We start from the raw sequence: 12,163 nt of genomic DNA, 5'->3' as shown, positions 1-12,163 counted from the left end.
AATAATGTCATCCAACTAAGAAATAGAACCCTTTCCAGTAACCAACCACAAAAAATAAATAGCCGGCTATCTTCGTTTCGTTTTATTCAGTTGAGTAGCCTTACCTAATTTCAGCCTAATAAGCTATATCCTAGCTGTGATTGTCGTACATTAACAGTTGGATAAGTGCATCTCTTAAAAAGACAATATAACATTTGGTATATGTGGACAATACCTTAACTTGTAGAGAACCAACGGTCAACACGAGCCTTACAATCCGATTCAGCAGATGATGATTTGATGGTTCCAAATTCACAAAATGCAACTCAGATATTGATGGTCATCATCAGCTCACAAACATGTCTTAAATCTTCACGGCACAACAAACCGTCGAAAAACTGTTGTCGGTTATTGCCTTTTGTGGGGTTGATTATGCAGGATCACTGCTGGTTAACCGGATTTAAAACAGTTTGCTTGAAGAGTTTATCAATTCCATAATGAACCCCAGTTCTATTTAATAACCCGCTGTAGCGCAGATACCACTACACGCTCCAATAGGTAAACAGGGAGCAATGCAGATGACAAAATTCCACACCACAATTACACATGTCCTCCCAGGCTTTAAAACGCCCCGTTAATCTATTTAGGTCAGAGTCGCAGTCGACTGTCCGATTTGATGCAGCAGGCAGCGTGTCGTTGCCGTGAGTCGACCTGTCTTTTCTCTCGTTCCCAAAAAGCGTCTGTCAAATCCTGCGGATATGCACCGCGCGCACACAGAACAGCACTGCCTGCGTTTAAAGTAGTGTTGCCATGTCCACTTAGTATAAGCGATTTCGGGCATTTTTTTCTGTAAAGTTGCTTAACAATATCGGTGGTTGTGTTTTTTTTTTGGGCTTGTTTCTAAAGAGTAGTTGCTTATTTGGGCTTGTTTCCTTATGTTGTTTAAACCTCCATGTCAAGGACCCCCAAATTAATTGTCAGTAGACACAGATCCCCCCATTTGACAATAGTGTGTGCCAGATAGGGACCCCCCCCCATTCAAGATTTGTGTTGTTAAAAATGTGTGTTGTTCAAATGTTTCACCTATTTTTTTTCTCTCCAAGATATTTTTTTTTTCTTTTTTTCGAAAATAGCAGATCGGCTATTTAATTTTCTAATAGCTGTAGCCTCTTTTCAAACACCTGGTTGCTTAATTCTCTCGCAGAACCTGGCAACAATGGTTTAAAGAGACACAGCAGACGCTCGGAAAAAGGCGCAGTGACGGCACGGCATCCCCATGTGGGCCTGCCTTGGCCACTGATGTTTGAATGGTAAAGTATTCCCACGGTTGTGATTTTGAAGTCAAGTAGCCCTAGCCCCTAGCCTGCAATCAGATGCCGCTTGATCGCGAACCAGACGTTTTGCAGGATGTAAAATGTGAAAACTTCCCCTCAACGGTTTTTATTAAGAACTCTTCATAAAATGCAGTCTTTCCATGGTTGTGCTTGCATGGATAAATGCTGGCTCAGGCTAATGGAGACAATTTTAGTGCAAAGACAATGTATTGGTGCTATAACCTACAGTCTGCCAGGTCAGAGGGCATTACAGCTAACAACCCAGATCAAAACTCATGAATATAGCTACTAAATAAAATGGTCATTAGCTTCATAGTTAGGGAAAGTTAGCAAAATGTTTGACCAAACTGCAAAATAAATGCTTACCAATAGCTTTCTTCACACAAGTGTTCATATAAGTATCTACTAACACCTCTCAATTTGTTCCAACCAAACTCCCATGGGAAACTTTGTTGGAGCCAATCAAAGTTGAGGTACCTGGAGGGCAAACAACTGGACTTTTTTATTTTTACTGGTTAATATGAACTTGTGGGATGTCTAATTATGGGTTTGGGGGGTTCTGAATCCTTTCCAACCATTAGTTTTTAGCAAAAATTACTCCTGGCCATATACAATCGGCCACATCTACTTTTCAGATGGCCTATCCATCCAATTGTGGTGGCCGTAATTGTCACTTATTTATCTTTGTTGAGTGGTATATTTTGAATCTTGTGGTTCTTAGAGAGTCAAATAAAGATATCTAATTGTCTTATTTAGTTTGCATAATTTGCATAATTAGCTAATTATTAGCTAATTAGCAAATAATGTAGAGGTGTTAGTAGACATTACTTTATGAACACATTTGTGAATAAAGCTATTGATTATTTTGCAGATTGGTCAAAAATGAGGCTAACTTTCCCTAACTATCAATAGCAAAGATAATGTCTAAACAAACAAACGAATAGACAATCAAAGGCATTTAATTTACACATAACTAATGATAGTGCTGATGCTGAAAACAGCTTGAACAGCTTGCCCTTCTATATTAAAAGTGCCAATTCTATTGAGGCTTTTAAATCCCTTCTTAAAACACACTTTTATTCCTTAGCTTTCAATCATATCTAAGTTCATGTCTTGATCTCTTGTTGTATGTGATCTGTGACTTTGTTGTTGTTACACTTGCATACTTTCTTGTTTTGATGTTTCTTGTGTCTCACCATGTACAGCACTTTGGTTCAGTTTCGATTGTTGTAAATGTGCTATATAAATAAAGTTTGATTTGATTTGATTTGATTTGATTTGAAAGTCAAATGAATATAGCCTCGGCTATGCAACCATAGGCACTAAAAGAAAACCTGTGGGATCTTACAACTTTGGTCATTTAAAAGCCTAACTGCCAGGAGGAAAGTTGTTCAGTATAGCCTCGAGTTTTTTATGTGGATTATCCTGTATGTTATGTATCTTTTGCCAAACTGCTTGTGGTAAGCAGGCTGTATGGATGGGACGGATCATAGCCTGGTAAACCGCCCCAGTCGCGGAATTCAATTTCATTTTCAATTTCAATTTCAATTTCAATTTCAATTTCAATTTCATTTTCATTTTCAATTTCAATTTCATTTTCAAAATGAAATTGAGTTCCGCGACTGGGGTTTACCAGGCTGAATGAAAATGAAATAGAATTCCGTGAACGGGATGGTTTACCAGGCTAGAGGGATCACTGATGATGCTGGAAGCTCTGAAGAGGCTACTTTGTGGTACAATATGTCGCAAGGCACCAGTGATATTTTCAGCTATCCTGTTTATTTGGTGTCTTTCATCCGCTTTGCTGTTGCCAAACCAGGAAGTGATTGAGGAAGTGGTAGTGTGGTGCTTTTGAAGGTCTGTTCATCAGTCAGCAACATCCCCAGGAACTTGGTGCTATACCCTCTCCATGACAGGACCATTGATGGCTGATGATAGCAGGCCCTTCTAAAGTTGACAATCATTTCCTTGTTTTTGTCACTATTGAGGGTGAGATAGATTGTGTTTTTTACACCAGACTATCAGCTGCTCCACCATTCTGTAAGCAGACTCATCTTCTGATGAGGCCTACTACTGTAGTGTCATCTGCAAACTTTATGATGTGATTACTGTTCAATTTAATAGAGCAGTTAAGGTACAATATTAAGTGCACAGCCCTCAGGCGATTGTGTGCTCATCAGAGTGGATTTTGACGCGTTGCTGCCAACTCTGACAGTTTGCCGTCTGTGTCGGGAATCCAAGATCCAATTGCCGGTGACAGTGTCCACATCCAGCCTCAGCTTCTCCACCAGCTGCTGTGGTATAATCATGTTGAAAGCAGAGCTTAAGTCAATGAACAGGATCCTGGCATAGGTGTTCTTTTTTTCCAGATGGGACAGGGTCAGCTGGAGCATGTTGGCAACAGCATCTTTCATAGAACGGTTTACTCTATATATGCAAACTGTTAGGGATCTAGCTGCGCAGTGAGGCCTGTCTTTATGTAGCATGACAAGCTGCTCAAAGCATTTCATGGATATTGGAGTGAGGGTTACTGGGCAGAAGTTGTTTGTGCGGTGCAGGTAGGTTTTGCAGCTTCTTGGGCACCGGTATGATGGTGTTGCTCTTCCAGCAGTTATAGGCACTTTGGCTTGGCTGAGGAAAATGTTAAAAATGTCTGTGAAGACATCCATCAGCACAGTCTTTAGAACAACACCTGGTCCAGTCGTTGTTGATTGTCTACCCAGTGGGCTTATGGCCTGTCACTGCCACAAACGCAGTGTTTCCTTGTTGTCATTAAAGTGTCTCATTGGCTTTTGCTAATACAGCCTTTTTGCCTTTCTGATGCCTCTTCTCAGGTTGTTTCTTACCATTCTGTATGCTGCAGAGTCACCAGCTCTAAAAGCAGCATCTACAATCCTTAGCAGTGAGCGGACCTCCCCTGTCTGCCAGGGTTGCTGATGTAGCATGTGTCTTGTGATTTTAATCACAGTCATGCCATCTATGCATTTTGTTTATAAAACCTGCACAGCCTCTGTGCATTCTTGCAGATCTGTAACACTCTCATGCTATGAAGAACATTATGTAACATTGTTAGATGCAATAATATAATTTCTGCCATCCAATAGGCTACTGCTACGACAAACGGATGCATTTATTCTGTCACTCTATAACTCTTTGAGTTCTGTTACTCAAACAATACTGCTATAAGACAAGGGTGTTTTATGGTGTTTTAACACCTAATCTAAAAACATTATAAACACATAAGCCTAAGCCTGTACAGAGTGTAATGAATGCAATTCTGACATACCCAATCAATCATTAGTTTAACGTTCTGTTTATTGAATTAGATTTCTTTTACATTCTCACAGGTCATATAGGCATGTACTGAAGCAAATAAACAAGGTATCTCAAAACAGTCAAGAAAATTAGTGGGTAACAGGATAAACAAATATTAAGAGTAAGAAAAAAGATAAATTGAATAAGGTATAAACAACTAGCCTGATTGTCTAATTGGCCTAGTGTGCTCCCGGTGCGCATTTCCGAACGCACCCCAAGAGGGGCAGTCTGCTCAGAGAGTGGGCAGGCTCTATGGTCTGGAACCAGGCTAATAAACAACAGCAAAAACAAAAACAAACAAACAACACACACACAAAGAAGACAACAACAAAAAACGAATACACAACATAAAATCTCCAATAAAATGAAGTTACAAAACAGTCCACGGTCTATAAACGCCACATTGAGTTAAGATAGGCATGGTCTTAGAAAGCAATTATACATGTCAGTGAGGTATACCCAATCATTTTAACCACACAATGTTTACTATATAAGTGCATGCGTCCAACAACATGCTTTTTGGGTTGATGCCATGCCGCACATCATCAGTGCCAGTGTCACATTTTACAGGACTGGGTAAGCCACCTGGCCTAGTGGAGCTATGTGCTTAGCTGCATGCCCTTTTCTAATGGTTGTGTAAAACTGTACGGATCACAGGGCTTAGGATGTAGTGTCATAGTAGTCTGGGAATTAGTACATTATACCATTGTTTCCCAAACTATGGGGCGGGACCCATTTGTGGTTCGCGGGTAAATATCCCCTTTTTCAATTTTCTTTCTATTTTTATTATTATTATTTCAGAACATTTTCGAAATTTTCATTTACATTTCGGAAATGTAAAAGATATCAAAGAAATTCCATACATTTAAATAAACCTTTAAGAACTTATTCTAAGTTTGGGAACCACTGCACTATACTGTATAGATAGATAATACATGGTGAAAGATACCTTTTGGTCTTTGCTAGGGATTAACGCCTTGCTGAAGGTCACTTTGTAAGGGCAGACATATTACTTTGAACAAACCATACAACCATACAACATTCAGCTCTTACTTTAAAATGGTGTTGCATATAGTGTCCTTGATTTACCCCTCTCACATTCATGTCCAGATGTCTCGTTTATATGCAGAAGGATTTCTTATGTCCCTGTGCTTGTCACATTCACATGATGACTATCATTTCTAATTACCAGTAAAGCTTCTCCTTGATCGGCTTTATCATTCTACCCCTACGTATGTTAATTGTCTTACAATTAGTGTTTTACACAGATCTTTAATGGTCAATTTGACTTCACACATGCAGGGCCGGCAGTGGCTCAGCGGAAGAGTGGCCGGATGGTGAACCGTTTCGATCCCGGGCTCCCCCAGAGTTAGTGTCGAAGTGTGTCTTGTCTAGTGTCGAAGTGTCCTTGAGCAAGACGCTGAATTGCTCCCGATGAGCAGGTTGGTGCCTTGCATGGTTTCCTCTGCCATCGGTGAATGAATGTAAAGCGCTTTGGATAAAAGCGCTATATAAATTCACCATTTACTATATAAATGCACCATTTACACGTGGGGCAACATTCACATCACAGGCAAGCCAGCATCTACAGTACAGTATATGCACAAACCGCTCATGAAAGTCACAGTAATTATTGTATCGTGAAATTCACACACGCACAAACATACTGTATAAAGGGATGTGTGCAGATAACCGGAGACATGGACCATTCATGCAAACTAGTCCTCTTTAGCATAAATAAATAGCTTGTTAAAGCAAGTTTATAATTAGATATGAATAATGCCAGTATGATTATTCTGATCAACAGTTATTCTTTGACTGGACAAGCATTTCTTTCGTGATAAGCAGGGCCGGACTGGGACCAAAATTCAGCCCTGGCATTTTGGTCCGAACCGGGGGGTTTCGCTGTTTCAGCCCAGCACCTGGGCTACACATGAACTCTGCAGCCGCACTGAGGCCCCTCTAGAAAGCATCCCAGCCCAAACATTAACGTAACTAATAACTGAAAAATAATAACGCAAAATGGCCAGTCCGCCCCTGGTGATAAGATGCAACCAGCTCTTGGGTTTCAGTTTGGGATTGGCTTTCAAGATAGTCAAAGGGGCTCTGCCCTCAATACCCTCATATCTGACTAACTATCTCTGTTTCAATGTTTTATTAGACAAGAAGGTAGACAATACACCACGAGCATGACAAGACATAGGGCACAGCATAACCCAACATAACAATACAATACAATGACTAACTATCTCAAAAAAGTGAGCGACACCCACAGCCACAATACTAAAGGGAGTGACAACAACGATCTGGTACCACCCTCCTATAGAACAAACATTGGTAAATTCTCTTTCTACTGCACTGCCACCGAAATGTGGAATGCCCTGACACCACCCCTTTACAAATGTGGATCACTGGCTTCCTTCAAAACAGGCCTGAAAATCCATCTTTCTGGAGGCCAAAGGGGGAGGTAAACTAGAAAGATGATGTCATACACTGCCTACACCCCCACCCCTTTCTACTCTGTACATATGTTTTATATTTGTTGATACTATTGTATGACAGACAGTGTGCTTGTGTGGTCGCAGCTAAAATATCTTTGAAGATAATCCTGCTTGGAATCAGTGGTCATAATTATATGATATGATATTATATTATTAGATATTATACTATATGTCATACACTGCCTACACCCCCCTTTCTACTCTGCACATATGTTTTATATTTGTTGATAATATTGTATTTTGGTGTTATTTATTATGTTATGTTGATGAATTGAATGCATAGGACCACAATGGAAACAAGTCCCCAGGACCTTTTGTGTTATCCTTTTAGCCCAAATGTGTGACTGTACCTCGTGCTGTTTGCATTTCTGTCAAATAAAGTATTCAATCAAACAGACAGACAGACAGACAGACAGACAGACAGTGTGCTTGTGTGGTCGCAGCTAAAAGATCTTTGAAGATAATCCTGCTTGGAGTCAGTGGTTATAATGATATGATATTATTAGATATTATACTATATATATTGCAATAAAAACTAGAAAGATAACACACCATAGTGTTTATATACTGTACCTGTGCATCTCCACTATGCAATTGTTAAGCTATGCCATTTGGAACTGATTATATAATTTTGATTTGTGACCTTGTCCTTTACTGCCCACCTATCCGTTCTTGATTTATTTTGCTAACAGTCAGACAAACATAACTCCCATCCAACTCCATTAGTGGAGGTATTAAATTAAACTGGATATGAATGAGAATGCAACTCTGTAAAGTTAAAGCTGGTTATAGTCTACTTCATCCCCTCTGGCGCCAAGACCTACCTAGAGTATAGTTTGAATAACCAACACAGTGATTACTGACTTACTGCTGGCCTGTCATTAAAGAGTAGTGTCTGGCACAATGCAGATGACACGGCAGAATTCAAGCAGCATCATGTCATAGAGGACGGATTGTGAGTTGCTTACTGTCTTTGCTGTGGCCCTGAGCACAGTATGCAGCGGTTCTCAACCTTTTAGGCCACGACCCCCAAAATAATCATATTTGAACTGCCACCACCATGACAAGCACTTGGCATTGACCAGATTTTATAATATAGTTTGTTGGCTGGCTCCAAATTGCATAGTTGAATACTTTTGACCTTACCACTGACACTCCAGAATTACTCACACTGACATGGACATTGTTATGCCACTTTCCAAACAACAGCATTGTACAATTTGAGATAGGCAAGCGTTGTTTTCTTTTTGGGTCACGGGAATGTGACGTGTGGAGGATCTCTTCTCTCCATGTATACTTCTCTCAGCATTTAGAGGTCATGAACAGCATGACGATGGCCAAAGGTCACAAGTGGCAACTAAATCATGCTATGCTGGAGATGAGACCTCTGACCAGCTTGGTGTCCACCCCTACAGGGTCAGAGAATATATGTCATAAGCCTGCAAGCGGTGTGTGTGTGTGTGTGTGTGTGCGTGCGTGCGTGCGTGCGTCCTCTGCTTGATATTCCCCTCACATGCAAAGAGAGGAGTAAACAGATGATAAAGTGCTCATTGTGTAAAAGACCTGCTCTTTCATGGGATTATGTTGGCGAGGGGTGGGCGGCGGTGGAATGGAGAGGGCTGGAGAGAATGTTCTTAGCCTAGCTTTTGTGTGGTAACGAGTTTCTCGTGAGAAATGTATCGGGGAAGTTACAGTGGAGCCGCAATATAGATAGAATCCAACTATGTTGGTTCATTCCCATGTGAATTAGAAAGGCTACCTCATCTGTCACACCATGCCTTTCACAGCCTAGCAGGAAGGGTAAACAGGAATCCCATACAACCTCAAAGCCGCTGTGATGATAGCAATACTTTCAGCCTAGGTGTCAACGTTGCACGCGAGGCTGTGGCGACCTAATATTTATGTGTGAACAGTAAACGTTTGCCCCACTGTCACTGACTGGTATTATCTAGTTTAGTTTCCTTAACAGAGCCTGTCACGAAATGAAAACACCCAAAGGACACTGTAGCTTTCAAAACACTATTGTCAATGGGTCATTGTGCTTGTTCTTAAGGAATGTTTTGAAGCGGTAAGCCTCTATTAATTGTGACATGGGATGAGATCCACTCAGGTGTACCTGTTTGGTGGGAACCTCAATGTAGCCTGCAGTGTTTCCCAATACAATGAGACATCAGTGGTGTAATCCTACCTAGTCACATTGCATGAAATCGACACAGCTGTAAAACTTCAAAGCAGGTCTTATGTCGATAGTAGTCAGCATCTCATCCATGTTTCAGTCAGCCTCAAGCTTCACATTGCTACTTTTTTTTCAAGTGCAAATTGCCTTTCAGTGACACAAACACATGATACAATAATTGTCACACTGTCAGCATTAGCCCCTCAGTTAAAATTACTAAATAAAATATTGCCCCCGAGGTGAAAGATACTGAACATTTAAAAAATTGTCAGTGAAAAACATTCTAGATCAAAATTATATTTTACACACAGACATACTGTAGACTGTTAGGCTATTGCCTTGCATCACTGAACTCAAGGACACAAATAACAATTAAAATACTTTTTTCAGGCCTGGGCTGTAGCGTAGCGTGGCGGTCCAGGCACCCTATAGGCTGCAATGCCAGCCTGACGTGTCGCAGGTTCGACTCACGATCCCGACGACCTTTGTTGCGTGTCACCCCCCCCCCTAGTCTCGTGTAGCCAGACAACTATTCCACAATCTCCGAAGGCTATATAGAGTCTGGAACTACACCTCCCGAAATCCGAGAGAGGAAACTGGCACTTCCGTTCACGAAAATATATTTTAAAATATCTTTACATTTTATTTTTTTATTTCCATTTCTGCTAAGCAGCAAGCTAAATATACTTAAATGATTTAGATTTATATTAGGATAAATGTGTGCGACTGTAAAGACAAAACGGAAGTGGGGAGGAGGCTTCACATCCGGTTTATATTCTAATCATGATCAGAGCTTCCGAGTCCCAGACTGTATGTAAACATTTGAAAATTGTGGGAGGCAACAGTCTGGCCACGCGAGACTACTACCCCCTACTACCCCCCCCCCCCCATCTCTCTCCCCATTTTCCTGTCAGCCTACTTTCCCTATCACTCTCTAAATAAAGGTATAAAAAAGCCCCAAAATACTGACATTGTTGCACTCACAAAAATACTGCAGCTGAGGTGAAAAATAGGGTTTTTCTTTGCCTCCTTCTGCTGGGATATATAGCTGACTGTGCCAGTCAGTTATTGAGGTCAATCAGCTGATAATCACATGTCATGTCTATTGATCTGAGGTGTGATTTATTGCATCTCTGCTATCCTCCCTTGGGGCCAATCAGAAATCCACACTGTGATCAACATTAAAACGTTCCCAGTTGCCACTTTATATCTGGCAACTAGTATCACTAGTGGTAAAAGTGCCTGCCGATGTAGGTTCGAATATGGTGCATCCGGCTTTATCGAGGAGGGAAGCCGGGCGGGGAGGGTGATATTTGTCACTGCACATATTCCTACAGGCTGGGGCGGCACCTGTCAGCAGGGAGTGTTGGGTGGGAGGAGTAGAACGAAGGCTCTACGTCCTCCCGATGGGGGCTTCCCACTGGCAGGTGAGTCAGTAGGATACAACAGCAGTGACAAGTGACAACACACGTGTGTGTGTGTGTGTGTGTGTGTGTGTGTGTGTGTGTGTGTGTGTGAGAATTAATTGGCATAACGACTACATTTGGGAGACGGGGTAAAAGCAAAATAAATATAACAATGTCTGTTGCTTGCATTACCAGAGGTACAGTGTTTGGTAATGTTTAGAATTTTGTTATACATTTTATGTTAATTACTATACCAACTGAGAGTTGGTATATTCATACAGATGTCATGAACAACATACCACAAAGTCACACATCTCATGTACCCCATTAAACTACACCCTGCATGTTACTGCTCTCAAAAAGCAGTAATGTACATCTAAAATATTTTCTGCTAGTCCGTGCTTGTTACGAAACCCTTTTAAAAAGGTCTAGGGGAGAGTTTGTAACATAAAATGTTACATAAAACAAAACAAAAACCATAAGGTTTCAAAGTGCAAAAGGTGCCGTTTTAGTGATTTAAAAAATATATAATATTTACACCACAATATGCACAGGGCATAAACAAAAACAAGCCACTGGGGGACGCGAATGTTGCAAAAACAACAAAAGAAGCAGCTAGGAAAAACAAAGACAGAATAACTAACTAGTAACTAGTAGTGAAAACAAAAGCCTGCCTACCTAACTACTCTAACCAAACCAATGTTCCAAAATACATAAGTGGCAACCACTCCTTACCTAGTGTGATTAACAGAGGTTCTGCCTATGTGGTGCATATGTATAGAGGCCTCTGTCTGTCTTACCTGTCCCAAGGCAGAGAGCATATATAGTTTACAACGTAGGAGACCAGACACTAAAATTCTCAAAGGTTTCACTGGGTATTCAAAATACAAGGAAAAAACACAAGGCTGCAGTCATAATGCTTCAAGCTGACAGGTCGAAGGAATGAGAGAGAGTGACACAAGGTTGGACCAAGCCTTTTATAGACAGCAGATGGTTATGATTCGATGGAGGTGGAGTCAGGTAATGGGTTGATTGACAGCAGATGAGATGGTCACTTTCAGACCTGCAGAGAATGATAGAGGAGGGAGAGAAGAGACACGGAGGACATAAAACCCAGACAACAAAACCAAAACCACGTGGAACGTAACACTGCTGGCAATGAAGAAGATCTAGAACAGCAGTTCCTGCGTTATGAGAACACAAAACCATTAGAATGTCGAGGCAAGTTTACATCACATCAATAATCATCAAACCATCAAAAAAAGAGGGTTGAGGGGGATGCTACTGCAGTCTGTATGAGGTTCAAGATGTATTGCAGTTGCAGTACACTGGCAAACAGATGAGATAACCTATCATACATCATTCAACTCTGAAAAAGACAAAAAGCTTCAGCTATTTATTCTGGAGTAGTCCTGGATGTAAGAAATAAAATACAATCCATACTTCTACCCA

General features: G+C 40.9%; 1 protein-coding gene across 1 annotated transcript in view; it reads right to left on the bottom strand.

The window, feature by feature from the left end:
- The window catches only part of wscd2 (WSC domain containing 2), a 41,963-nt gene extending 41,244 nt beyond the window's left edge, over positions 1-719 (bottom strand). Inside the window, exon 1 of the mRNA XM_084056302.1 lies at positions 215-719. The gene's annotated coding sequence lies outside the window, so the exon portion shown is untranslated. The remainder of the gene's footprint in view (positions 1-214) is intronic.
- Between the last annotated feature and the right edge of the window lie 11,444 nt (positions 720-12,163).

This window comes from Gymnoscopelus microlampas (genome assembly GCF_963454915.1).
Source record: "Gymnoscopelus microlampas genome assembly, chromosome: 4".
In the NCBI taxonomy this organism is placed as follows: Eukaryota; Metazoa; Chordata; class Actinopteri; order Myctophiformes; family Myctophidae; genus Gymnoscopelus; species Gymnoscopelus microlampas.
This window is presented reverse-complemented; position numbering and strand designations above follow the sequence as displayed.